Below are 13569 nucleotides of genomic sequence, written 5' to 3' on the forward strand. Positions count from 1 at the left end.
AACAAAAATTTCTCAAATCCTCCCACCTCCACCACCACCACCGCACAAACCGCCATGAGTGACTGTGATAGAGCTCCCAACCAGCTCGTTCATCACCTCCTCCATGGGTCCACACCTGCTCCACCTCAAATCTTAAGATTAAATTAACTTCGATTTACAAACTCACTTTCCTTTGTGAGACTTAACTTCTCCAATCTCTGTTATTAGATTGTGGTAGAAGGTTTGCTTTTTCTTTCTCCTTTTCCTTTTCCTATATCTTACATAGCTCTTTATTACTACTGTTTTATTCTCGTTACTATGGATGCATCTATGGAAGAACTTTGGAAACATTTCAAATTGTCAAAAGAGGAAAATTGCATTACGGCTGTGGAAGCTTCTGAGGTAGCTAATTCTAAACAACAGGCACAGTTTTGCATCTTATTCAAGTTGCAAACTACTAAAGATTTTGACAAGGAAGCTTTAAAGGCCACATGTGTGAATCTTTGGCGTTCTTCCCAAGGTGTAACTATTAAAGAGGTTGGACAGAATCTCTTGTTATTTTTGGTTTAGAGGAGCATTTGATAGATGTATTAGATAGAAGTCCCTGGTCTTTTGATAAAAGATTGATCATGATGAAGCGATTTCATGGTGATTCTAGTCCAGCCAACATCACCTTTCATCATTCCCCCTTTTGGATTCGTATTTTTAATATTCCTATTAAAAGTAGGAATAAGGCTGTAGGAACCCGAATTGGCAATGAGATGAGTGAGCTTCTCACGGTGGATGCACCGAAGAGTGGTCTTGCCTAGGAACCTTTTCTTCAAAATAGAGTAAATGTTGATATTACCAAGACTCTTATGTGTGGTAAAATTATTCAAATTGAAGATCTTGAGCCTAGTTGGGTTGTCTTTAAATATGAAAGGCTTCCTACTTTTTGCTATAGATGTGGAAATCTCGGCCATCAAGACAGAGAGTGTCCTCAATTGAAGACGGGTTTTTTTTCCTCTGATGATGATGTTTTTCAATTTGGTCCATGGCTCCGTTCTTTGGCTTCGAAGGGTAGCAACAAAAAAAAAAGGATTTAGGGATCTCTCAATCAAACGGACGAGATGAAGATGAGGATGATATTCAGTCAGTGGCAGAAGATTTTGATGATTCCTTACATCATCGCCAAATTTAGGCTGAGCTTCCCACGGCGGCCATGATGATTAATCCAAGGCAATCTGTGCCGTTTGGAACTTTGCCAGGAAGAGACACAACTATTCTAGCGCTAGAAAAGAAGTTGGTACCTATTTCCAAGGGAGTTTCAAATTTTCAAATGGATAAGGTAGTCAAGATTACGGAGATTGCATCCAATTCAAATTATAATGATGTTATCCTTGTTCAAAACCATGTGATGATAAGACTATTGTCCCTTGTGAATTGGAACATTGTGATAATGCCGAAATTCATAATATAGACTTCTTTGAGTCCTCATCAAACACTAAGTCTACTCACCACAACTGTCCTGTTTTTGAGATAGAGGTAAGTAATTTCAAAATTTCAATTGAGAAACTTCCCAAGATTTATGAGGATATTGAGATGGAGTTCTCTTCTGAGGTACCTACTGAGAGTCTAGAACTGAAGACCTCATCCTTACATAGCTGGAACTGGGTTATCAGGAATAAATCCAAATTGAATTCTAACGACTCCCTCATATCCACGCCATTACCTTCTAAACAGTCTGCTGAAGCCTCTATTCCTATCAAGGATCTTGATTTGAATCATATACAGAAAAAACAGATGATTGAGAAAGGTAGCATCCATTCGGTTGTTCCCATCACTAGGGTTGGTACTCAACCCCAATCCAATCAATGAAAATTATCAGTCTTAACTACCATGGGCTTGGGATCCCAAAGGTAGTTTTACAACTAAAGAAAGTCCCCAAGTTTTTTTTCTATGTGAAAACTAGATTGTTCATTAAAAAAAAAAAAAGAGAAAAAAATTGAAAAAAAAATTGACAACATTGATGATGCTTCCAAGGACAACATGGCTTCAACCTCTAATCCAACTGAATCATGTATACACCTGTTGCGAGATTGTTCTTTTGCACAAGTCGTTTGGCTTCATGCTCCTTATTGGAATTCTTTCAAGCCGGTCATGCATGTTTAGGTTTTTGTAGAAGTTAAATGAATTGATCTTCGAAGTCTATGGTCTCGTACTGCTACTTACAATATGGAGTTCATGGAGGTCAATGCAATCAAGATTAGATTGTATTCTTTGAAAGTGGTTGGTTAGACCTTGAAGAATATTAAGCTGATTTGTGAAAAAATTGTTAGTATATATATATTTTTTAGTTTCTTTTAAGATGTAATTGTGTTGCTCTAGCTCTTGCTAGTGTTGCAACTTGCAAAAGAGAATGAGAATGCCATGATATTGAATGAATAAAGTCTACTATCGTTTCCTCTCTTGGTTAGACCCTCTTTTCTCTTTTTCCCATTGTATACCATGATACTGAATGAATAAAGTCTACTATCATTTCCTCTCCAAAAAAAAAAAAACTCTGAGTTGGCGATTTCTTCATCTTGATTCCTAGCACTACCAAATTGGAGAAGACAATGCAATAGAAAAGAAAGAAAGGGATTTAAAAAGAGAGAGAGAGTGAAATCATCCATTATGGTTTGTGATGGAGGGGGCAAAGAAAGAGAGAGAGACGACCATGGATTGATCTAAAGAGAGAGGGGCTAGGGTTTAAACTTTGAATGGGATGAGAGAGAGACTAGGGTTTGAATTTGATATGAGAGAGAGAGAGAGAGAGAGAGAGAGAGGTTGGGGTTTGATGAGAAAGAGGAGGCTAGGGTTTGATAAATGTATATTAGGATAATTTTGTAAATAAAATTTATTTGTAAGATTATCATCATTTAAGAAGGTGATGTAATATATTTTAAAATCTTAGATTATGGTAATGTTAGAAAAAATCAAGTAAATCAAAACACTTTAATGTCGCATTATCGTAATGTACATCATATAAATGGCACATCACGACGAACCAAAAGCCCCCTAAGAGTTGTATGATTCAGGGTCAAAGAAATGAAACACCCCCCCCCCCCCCCCTGGTCCACACCCCAACCTCCCCAACAAAAAAACAAAAAAAAATTTGTGCTTGTCTTTGAAGAGAGAAATTTTCTTAAATTTTCAACTTGTCATTTTTTTTTTTCAATTTAATGAAGCCCACGTGACATATTATGAGACCAAAAAAAATGTAATAAGAATATTAGCCACATCAATTTATTCATCATCCACTTAATGGTAGAGACCTTTTTTATACAATACCAAAAAATTATGGATTAAATTATCATATTTGAAAGTTTAAGGTCCAAATTGACATATTAAGAACTAAATATGTAATTAATCTGAATTCCTACCAGTGTAAGTATAATAGTAAGACTTCAACTGGGATTGGGATTGCCTTTTGGCGGATGGTCTGATAATTACATATATATCCCTTGTCATTCTTTCTTTCTTTCAGTCTTAGGGTTCTTGTATTTTCGTTCGTGTTCCTCACGACTGGTTCTTTCGGTTCATCAATATGGAAGCTTCACAACCAAAACAGCCTGAACCGCAAAAGAAGAAAAGGGTCCGAAAAACATCATTCAAGCTGAGAAACCCAACTCTGAAGAAGAAAGCCATGGAACTCTCTGCACTGTGCGATATCCCAGTTTGCGTGATATCTTATGATGCGGCTGAAGGGGCTGATGGCAAAGCTGAGACGTGGCCCGAAAGCCGAGATGACGTGAAAGCCATGATTCACGACTACAAAAACTACCATGGAGTACATAAGAAATTTTCTCTTGTTAATAAGAAAAAAGGGTACAAGGAAATCAAGAAGAAAGACGTTGATTCCAGCCATGAACACAAGCCAGAGGAGTTTAAAAGAGTTTTAGCCATGTGGAAAGCATGGCTTAATGAACAACAACATGATGAGAAGTCATTGGAGAGTTTTTGGACTTTCTTTGACTCTATGCTTTGTACTATAAACAAGAGGATAGAATTGCTTAGGATGAAAAGGAATAGTAACTATGAGGTGGGAAGTAGTAGTGGCAGTGGTAATAGTGGTAGCAACAATAATAGAATTCATGAATTTGATTTAAATAACTGAGGATATATATATATCACACGCAGTGAGCCTCTGCCTTAAGCCAAGAAGATTTGGTTCCAGAGGTTCAATTTAAATTTCAAGCAATTAAGTATTTGTTATTTTATCTTAATTGTTTCAATGTTTTTTTTTTTTTTTTTTTCTGATTTTGCGGGCAGTTCGTACAGTAGTAGTCTTTTGTGTTGATTCTTGATTTTGTGACCAGTAACAGTAGTCTTTTGTCTCAGTCCGGCCGGTTTTCCCTTTTAAAAAAAAAATAATACTAATTTAATCGTAGTGTCAGCCTTAAGAAGGTTTAGTTCAGAGATTGGTTGTTATGTTATCTTGATTCAAAGTTTTTCTTCTATTGTTTCTGATTCAATGTGGGTATGTTCTGTGGTAGTCTTCTATGTCAATTTGATTTCTGATTTTGTTTGATGCTTGTTTTTTTTTTTACTTCGAAGATAGAATTATATTGAATAAAACTAGGTAAGCCCCACAAAGTACAAACATTTGATAATTGTCAACCCAGCCCACTAGTGAATACAAAAAAAAAAAAAAAAAAAAAAAAAATCAAATTGAGTAAAACAACAAGAAAAATGTCTAAGGCCTTCATTAGTTATTGAGGACTTGGGACTCTCAGGTGCACTCATGGCCGGGCCATATGCCCATTTAAACGCTGGTAGTCTTGTAGTAAGTTAGTGGCCCCCCTGAGTATATGACTTGGCTGGCTCTATTTAGATTCAAAACAAACACAATTTCTGGCGTTCCATATGGACCATGCCACTATTGCCCAAGTTTCCAGCTCCTTGTCTGCCAATTTCTCTACCATCTGTCTAACTAGGAGGTGGAAGTTTTGTACCTCTGCCCCACACTTCTATAGCTTCCCTTCGACCAGTGCCCATACATTTCTAGCCATGGGGCCTTCCCAAAGTGTGCGATTGACCGTCTCCTCTGCCCGATCACATATTACATGTTGGAAAAAATCTGGTTTTGTATCTCATACGAAACACACAGCGGAAGCAACAAACAAGAATCTATTTCATTCAAGATTGACAACATGTACTATGTAAATTTTAGAATTTAAAAACAAGATAGCGTACCTTGGTATGGAGAAATTCAAAACAAAGATTAGAAGCACTTGGGAACACTTTTAATCTTCACTCCAATTCCACTTCACGCCCAAGATGTGTGGTCTCTCAATCAGTTTTCAAAGGGTGAATGAAAATGTGTCTCACACTCACATACACCGTTTCTTTTTTTCTTTTCTTTTTTACTAATAAAAATTCTATATGTTTCTCCCTTTATAACTAAGTGATTATCTAATTGGATTGGCCTATTGGGCCTTTCCAATTGGGCTTTAGTGTGTGGCTTGGAGTGGGACCAAAAGAGACCAATAAGACACTAGCTCCAATGGGTCTTGGGCTTTTCCGTCAACTCTTGACAAGTCCAAAGTTACCATTAATTATAATTAATACCACTATATAAATATAATTACACTCTAGGCCTTATTAATAAATTATATCTCAAGACTTTATTATACATGCAACCCCTTCATAAAATATTCGTAGTAATACAAAGTCATAAATGTAGACTGCCACTTTGTAAATTACTACATCTTATCCTTGAGTATCCAGTTTAATCCTTTAAAGTTATTCATTATATATTTATGAAATCCAATTTCATAAATATATACTTTAGTAATTTCTTACCAAAGTGGTTAGGCCTAACTTCCTGAACTGAACTCATTAAACTTATCTCAAGGGAATATTTTATGTCTCCATCAAGAGACTATGAATTTCATCTTGAGAATATATGTTCCATCAACACTAAATGTGGTTGCCCAACATACTGAGGTTTTGACCGTTACTTTAGACCTCACTCCTGATATATCAAAGTAACCTACACTTCATGATCAGGTCCATTATCCTCTCAGGATTAAGAGTTCATATAAATAGAAGTCGTGGGATTTATTATTCAATTGACAGTCGTTAGAAGAATAATAAATCTCATAGCAGTCCAGTTCAATATGTCTTAACTCTTAAAACATATCAACTAGAAGCCTCCACTTCCATGATCAAGAAAAATCATTTTAGTTGATACGTTATAGTCTTCGCAGATGAAATGCCCAATTTCATCACCGACTACGAACTATAAATTCTGAGTTTACAAAGAACTTCTGATTTATATCTTCTGTAACTAAATCACATAAATCACATACTATGCATCTCATGGTCTATATGATAATGTCCAAATATTCATGTTACCATTATTTTATATAATAATAAAATAATTTTATCAATCACAATATTAAGTCATACATAAGGTCATACATAATATCATACATAGCATCATACAATAGGATTTAAAGGCACAAATCCTAACATTACACATGTCGGATCGATGGGTATTTTCTTGCGGAAGAGGTTAGCTCTGGTTGGGAGGATATCTAAGCACGCTCTCCATACAAAGTTATGAACCTTTAGCGGGATGTCCAACTTCCATAGCTTATTCCACATCCTCTTATCCACCTGTGCTCGTGAGTGTTCAGCCTCATCAACCATGTTCAATTTCCTAGCAACCTGATACGTTGTTTTTACTGTGAATTGGTGTGCTTTATTTTCCTTCCAGTACAACTGATCTCGTGCCTGGATGTTGCCGAGTTGGATGCGGAGGATTTCTTCTTGAGTGGGCTGCATGAAGGTGGCGTATATCAAGGGCCTGTTCCATTACATGGTTTGTTGGTCAAATAGGTCTCCCACTTTCATTGTGGTATCCGCACCCAGTTTGAAGAGAGGGGGGGGGGGGGTAACCACCTGTTAGAGCTCACCATAATGCTTTGTCCATTTCCAATCTTCCACTTCGACCCTTCAAGGATAAGGTCTCTTGCCGACAACAAGCTGCGCCACGTAAAGAAGGGGTTGTGACCAAGCTCAGCTTCCATAAATGAACTCCTTGGGAAGTACCTGGCCTTGTATACTCGGTAGAAGAGGGAGTGAGTACCTGTGACAAGCCGCCAAGCTTGCTTGGCTAAAATTGGCTTGGTTGAAGGCATGGATATCCCTAAATCCCATTCCTCCTCTATTTTAAGGTGTGCACAACCTATTCCAATTTATCCAGTGGATTTTTTTCTCACTCCGAGTTTGTCCCCACCAATATTTAGCCACCACCGAGTTAATGCCTTCACACACTTTCCTCGGAAATTTGAAGATACTCATAGAGTAAGTAGGGATTGCTTGGGCTACCGTCTTGATCAAAACCTCCATACCTGCCTTCGAAATCGTTTTTTTCCTTCCACCCCATCACCCTTTTTGCTATCCTTTCTTCTAGCTCCTTAAATGCGCTCACCTTGGATTTCCCCCCAACCGTGGGCAAACCAAGGTAAATTTCGCAGTTATTCATGACCTGTGCCCCCATCAAAGTCTGGATCTCTTCCTTGTCTCTTTAGCTTGTGTTTGGGCTAAAGAATAGTGTAGTTTTTTTCCTGTTGATGGCCTGACCCAAAGCCTCCTCATAATGAGTATGTCAAGCAGGAGCCGGCATTCTCCCTTCTTGGCTTCACAAAACAACAAGCTATCATCCGCAAAGAGGAGATGGGAAATACGTACCCCCCTCGACAAGAATGTATCCCCTTCAATTTACTAGTGTCCGCTGCTTTTCTAATCAAAGAAGATAGCCCTTCAGCACAAAAAAGGAATAGGTAAAGAGATAAATGATCACCTTACTTAATTCCTCGAGTTGGGGTTATGAAACCCTTAGATTCCCCATTAATTAGCACTGAGTATGAGGCCGTACAAACTATTTCCATAGCCAAATTCACCCATTGTTTTGGTAAACCAATCTTAAACATAATTTATCGTAGGAAGGCCCACTCAACTCTATCATATGCCTTGCTTATATCCAGCTTTATTGCCATGTGGCCCGTCTTTCCTTTCCTCCTATTTCTCATACAGTGGAGTATTTCAAAGGCAACTGTAGTGTTATCTGTGATGAGTCTATCAGGAATAAAAGCACTTTGGGCATCGGATATTACATTGGGTAAAATGGATTTTACCCGGTTAGCAAGCACTTTGGATAAAATCCGAGATACAACATAACCCAAACTTATGGGACGGAACTCCGTGATATATTGTGGGTCATTCTTTTTGGAAATGAGTACAATATGTGTAAAATTTATTTTTTTCAAATATCTACCAGAGTGCAATACTGATAACACTACTAATATAACATCAAGTCCTACAATATGCCAAAATATTTGAAAGAAGAAAGGGGACATACCATCTAGCTCCGGGGATTTAGATGGGCGCATGCTGAAGAGGGCCACCCTAACATCTTACTCCGTATATGGTTGAGTCAGCTTATGGACCATTTCATCTATGACCACCTTGTCTACCACCTCAAGTACCCTATCCATATTCTGTGGATTTGAAGTAGTGAATAATTCAGTGTAATACTCCTCAGCTATAGCACTGATCCCATCTATATTTGATTGCCACGTCTCATTCCTGTCATGCAGCCCTTCTATGTTGTTCTTCCTCCTTCTCTAGCTTGCCTTTCAATGGAAGAACTTGGTGTTTTTATCCCCTACTGGCAACTAGATTGATAGAGAGCGCTGCCTCCAGAATACTTCCTCATGGTGTATCAATTCATTAATCTCTCTTTTTAACTTGGTTATGGTCTCCAAGTTTTGTTCATACCCATTTTGCACCATTACGTCAAGTTCGTTTTGCTTAGCGTTGAGGCGATCTCGAGTGTTACCAAAAGCTGACTTACTCTAGGCAACAAGGTCTGCTCGGCATTTTGTAATCTTCTCAAACAATCGGTTCACAGGGCTATCCGAGGTGTATGCATGGGTCCATGACTCACGTATTTTAGCTTCGCACTCCGGATGAGACACCCACTTCTCTTCAAATCTTTGTATCTTATGCCGCTGACGATTGGTGGGAAAGACAAATGGGTTTGTGTCCAATAGGATCGGTTCATGGTCGGAGTATGAAGCTGTCAAGTGGCTTACCTTAGTTGCCGGGTACAACTCAGACCACTCAATGGATGCGCAGGCCCTATCCAACCTCTCCTCCATGAAAGCGTCTCCTCTCCGACCATTCCGCCATGTATACCGATATCCACTGTAACCAAGGTCCAACAAGCCACAACTTAGTAGAACACTTTGAAATTCTAGCATAGGATGTAATGCCGTTGGGATTCCACCATTCTTTTCATCTGACCTCAAAATCTCATTATAATCGCCGATACATAGCCATGTAAGTGTAAAGCGGCCATGGAGATGGCGAAGCAACCTCTATGTTTATGGTTTCAACTGTTCTTCCAGATAGCAATAGATACCCGTTAGTCTCCAAGGTTGCATTGATGGAATGAGTACCTGTACGTCAATGTGGTGTGGTGAGAAAGTTTGCGTGTCGACAACCACATCGCTCTTCCACAGCAAAGCCAAACCCCCTCTTCTACCCTCACTTGAAACTGCTAACATAAAGGAAAAACCCAGCTCAGTCTTGATTGGTTTCATCTCACGAACTGTCATTTTTGTCTCCATAAGAAACAAAATAGTGGGAGCTTTTCTTCTCACCAAGTCAGCAAGAATTTCAACTGTCCGGGGTTCCTAAGCCCCCGGCAGTTCCAACTTAATAAGATCATTGTGATCGGTGGGGCTGTGTCACAGCCTCCACCGTTTGAGAGATAGGTTGTGTTGGTTCGGCCACCCCCTTAAGCCGCTTCTTGCTTGTTTTGTCCCCTTGGCCATCTTCAGTCTGAACTAGTAGTTGTCTCTTCTTTCCCACTGATATGAGTCCGCTTGTTTTTTTGTCACTGTTTGTGTTTAGAGTGGGCCTCACAATTTTTTTCCACGTGGTTTTGGGTGTAGCATGTATGTCCGCTTCTTGTGTCCGTTGATCTTGAGGAGTAATCATGACCGTTCCTTTATTTGGTTCATAACTGATAGGCACGCAATAAAGCTTGCCTTCTTGGTTATCACTTACCATATTAGTGGGATTGAATGAGTCATTATTCGGCTTCACTGTGTTGTCTGCATGCTTGTTATTTCCTTTTAAGTTGGCAAATTCCCTATTTGTGAGCTAGGGTATTGTTTCTTTTTCTTTTCTTTTTTGAGCAAAGGGTATTGTTTCTTATTCAACGTGACCAGTACGCTTTTGTTTCAGTTTTATTTCTGATTTTGTTCTAGACAATTATATGTTTACATTTTTATTTTAATTGTAAAACGTACACAATTGTATACGGTTTGTTTAGTCTAAAACATAAAGTGAATATGAATAGTAAATTTAAAACATAATTTTTTTTTAATGCTTGTCATTTTTGTTTTACTTTGGAAATCCCCTAACTTTGGTACCGTAGTATATATGCTCATGCTGGTCATTAATTATAGCCACAATATAAATGATTCCCATTGAACCTTCCGATTCCAATTTTAATTTTATGCTCCATATTCACATCAATTAGGGTTGTGCATTTTGTCAGGTCAATATTTTGTTGTTATAGTATTTCACTGTGTTGGAAAATTTTATTTTAAATCATATCTTAATTTTTTATTATAAGCAGTTTTATGTTTTTTTTTTATATATAAAAAACTAGTATTATGTGAGTATGATGCATGACTTTATTCATAATTACATGTAAATAAATTGAAATTATATTTTTTTTTTTTGAGAGAGAAATTGAAATTATATTAATAATTAATAAGCCACTTGACACCTAATTAAAGTTATAGTTTTAGGTAAAATAAAATAAATATATTAGTAACTAATGAATCACATGAACCAAAAATTCACCTTAGAACATAACATGATCACAAAAAATTCACCAAAACATAAACCACACCATCGATTAAAAAAAATTAATGTAGAATTTAATCTAAAGAAATTTAAAGAGATTGATTTTTTAATTTATCTAAACCCGAACGATTGAGCTAGATTAAACATGTGGGGTCAACCCTACAAACCAAAAGCAAGCTCCACACAGCATAAAATGGAAAGGCTAAACAAGCTCTATGCATTATAGCTCTTCTATTTCACAGCAAAAATGATCTACTGGTTTTCTGACTTAACCATTGAAGCCTTCTTGGAGGTGGCCTTGGTTGATTTGAGGTCTTCTTCTTTAAAGAGTGACTGGCTTTGTCAAGTAATTCATCACATGCCATTCTCGAAGTAGAAATTTTGATGCTGTTCCATTATCTCCCAAATTTCTCCCACCTACAAAACCCACATATGAACCTAAGGGAAATGGATGATTACTTTGTTCAAATGAAGCATATCAAAAACTTATATTCGATGCGTGGATTGTGCCTCATGGACAAACTGCATCATAATTGAGACATGTTTGTAAGAATATTAGTATTGGCATAGTTAAATTTTTAGTCAAATCCTAAGTTATAACTTGAAGATAATTTTTCAATAATCATTCTCTCATTTCTATTTCTCTCTCTTCCCACACCGCCACCCACACTTTTTCTCATACCAACTTAACCTCCCAAACACGGCAAGGGCGAGGATGGCTCTTCAAAGGAAAGACTTAAGATTAACCATAAGGCTTAAAACAATTCAATATTAAATATTCAAAAAGAACAATACCCCTTCATCCATAATCTAATCCTTATTTCTTTGTACAACAATTTAACAAAAACCCAACTCATCTTAACTCAATCAAAGTAAAAATCTCATCTTTCCTACTCCAAGGCACAAATTGTGATCAGGGCATGAATGCAATGATTGTAGAATGTTCCATTGTGAGTTGTGTCAAGATGGTTCTCTGATGAGAGAGAGAGAGAGAGCAATAAAACAAAATAAATTAAGATAACTACAAGTTACAATGCTGGTTAGAATCAAGGCTGGCTCAATGTTTTTGGGCACTACAACCAATGTGGAATATGCAACATGTGTTTGAATGATAGATCTAAAATTAGTAGATTTGTATTTTTTTCTTTCAATCTACTGTTTTTCTTTCTAAATAAAAACAGATTTGGATTTTTCTCTACAAGTCTCTATGTTCTAATAATAAAATAAAATAAAATAAACAGATCTGGAATACTTTTTTTTTTTTTTTTTAATTTCCTCTTGTTCTAAAGAGAGTGGATTCATAAAGCTCACTTCAAGAATTAATTTTAGATCTATCATTCAAACACATGTTGCATCTCATCATTGTATGTTAATGGGTACTTAATGATCATTTAGAGTCTAGAAAACCGAACTCTATCCGGTCATGGTGGGTGTCTAACACCTCATCCTGTAACCTAGCCTTAAAACCATAAATCTTAAGTTCATAGAGTAGTTTTGATTGTTGGTAGATAGTAACCAGGAAACAAGGTCATGTAATTCTTTTATTAGATTGTAATTACTAAACAAAGCCATGTATAGTTTCTTTCTATCAATTGTAAATTTTTAGATAAATGAGAACTCGATGTTATTCATGTAATTTTTTTTTTCCTATTTTTTGTAATATATAAAAAAATAAGTGACTATTTCACATAATCCCAAAAGAGGGGCATTGATGCCTATCTCTTTTGATTAAGAGCACCCAAAAATTCTGGTCTCTCACAATTTCCGTTAAGTGAGTACTGGTAAGGACCAAAATGGAACTCTTTTTTCATTTAAGGACTAAAAGCAGTAAAATAAAAAAGTTGAGACCAATATGGAAATATAGTCAAAATGTAGGGGCCAAGAGTGTATTTACACCTTCATTAAAATCACATAAACCGCCAGGTGGGTACCGTAGAATGACCCGTATAACATTGTCCAAATTATTATTTAAGTTTTTGATGTGATAACTCATGAGAGATCTTTTCATGCAATAACTAATTATCAAAGATCTTATAGATGGGGTTTCCTATTTTGTCTACAACCAAAATCTAATTTTGCTATAGAGATAGATTTGTGCATAACGTGTCTAGGGGGAGAAACCTGGAATGCTAATAGACTAATTTTCCTTTTGTACAACACATAACCTGTAAAAAAAGAAGAAAAGGTAAGACTAAATAAATAATATTTTTAAGCTTTTGTATAATAATACATAAAAAAATAGAAAGGTCTATAGAGTATAGACAAAAAAAAAAAAAAAGTAATAGGCTAAAGGATAAGTATTGACTAGATGATAGTAAAGTATCATGTATTCGGCATAAATGAATAAAAAATTTAAATATAAAAAATATAATAAAAAAAAAAAGGGAAAAGGAGAAGACAGTAAGGTCCCGGATAAAAATAAAAATTTTAAGCTCTTTCATTCATACCCAACTAGCAAGAACAACAATAAAAGAGAGAAAACTTTGCAATAATAGAAACAACAACAACAACAACAAAAAGAAAGTAGAGTAAATAAAGGCCAACCTGAAGAGCAGTTAACATACCATACAGCATACACTAATTGATGAACAGCTACAAAGAAATTTAGAAAAATGAATCAAGATGGATAGTGGCAAGGTAAGTAGTGGGCAATGGGGGAGGTTTGATTACTTC

General features: G+C 36.5%; 1 pseudogene; it reads left to right on the forward strand.

Moving 5' to 3' along the window:
• The first annotated feature begins 3547 nt into the window (after positions 1–3547).
• On the forward strand, positions 3548–13239 carry LOC142635052 (uncharacterized; annotated as a pseudogene).
• The last annotated feature ends 330 nt before the right edge of the window (positions 13240–13569 follow it).

The sequence above is a fragment of the Castanea sativa genome, chromosome 5 (assembly GCF_040712315.1).
Source record: "Castanea sativa cultivar Marrone di Chiusa Pesio chromosome 5, ASM4071231v1".
Lineage (NCBI taxonomy): Eukaryota > Viridiplantae > Streptophyta > Magnoliopsida > Fagales > Fagaceae > Castanea > Castanea sativa.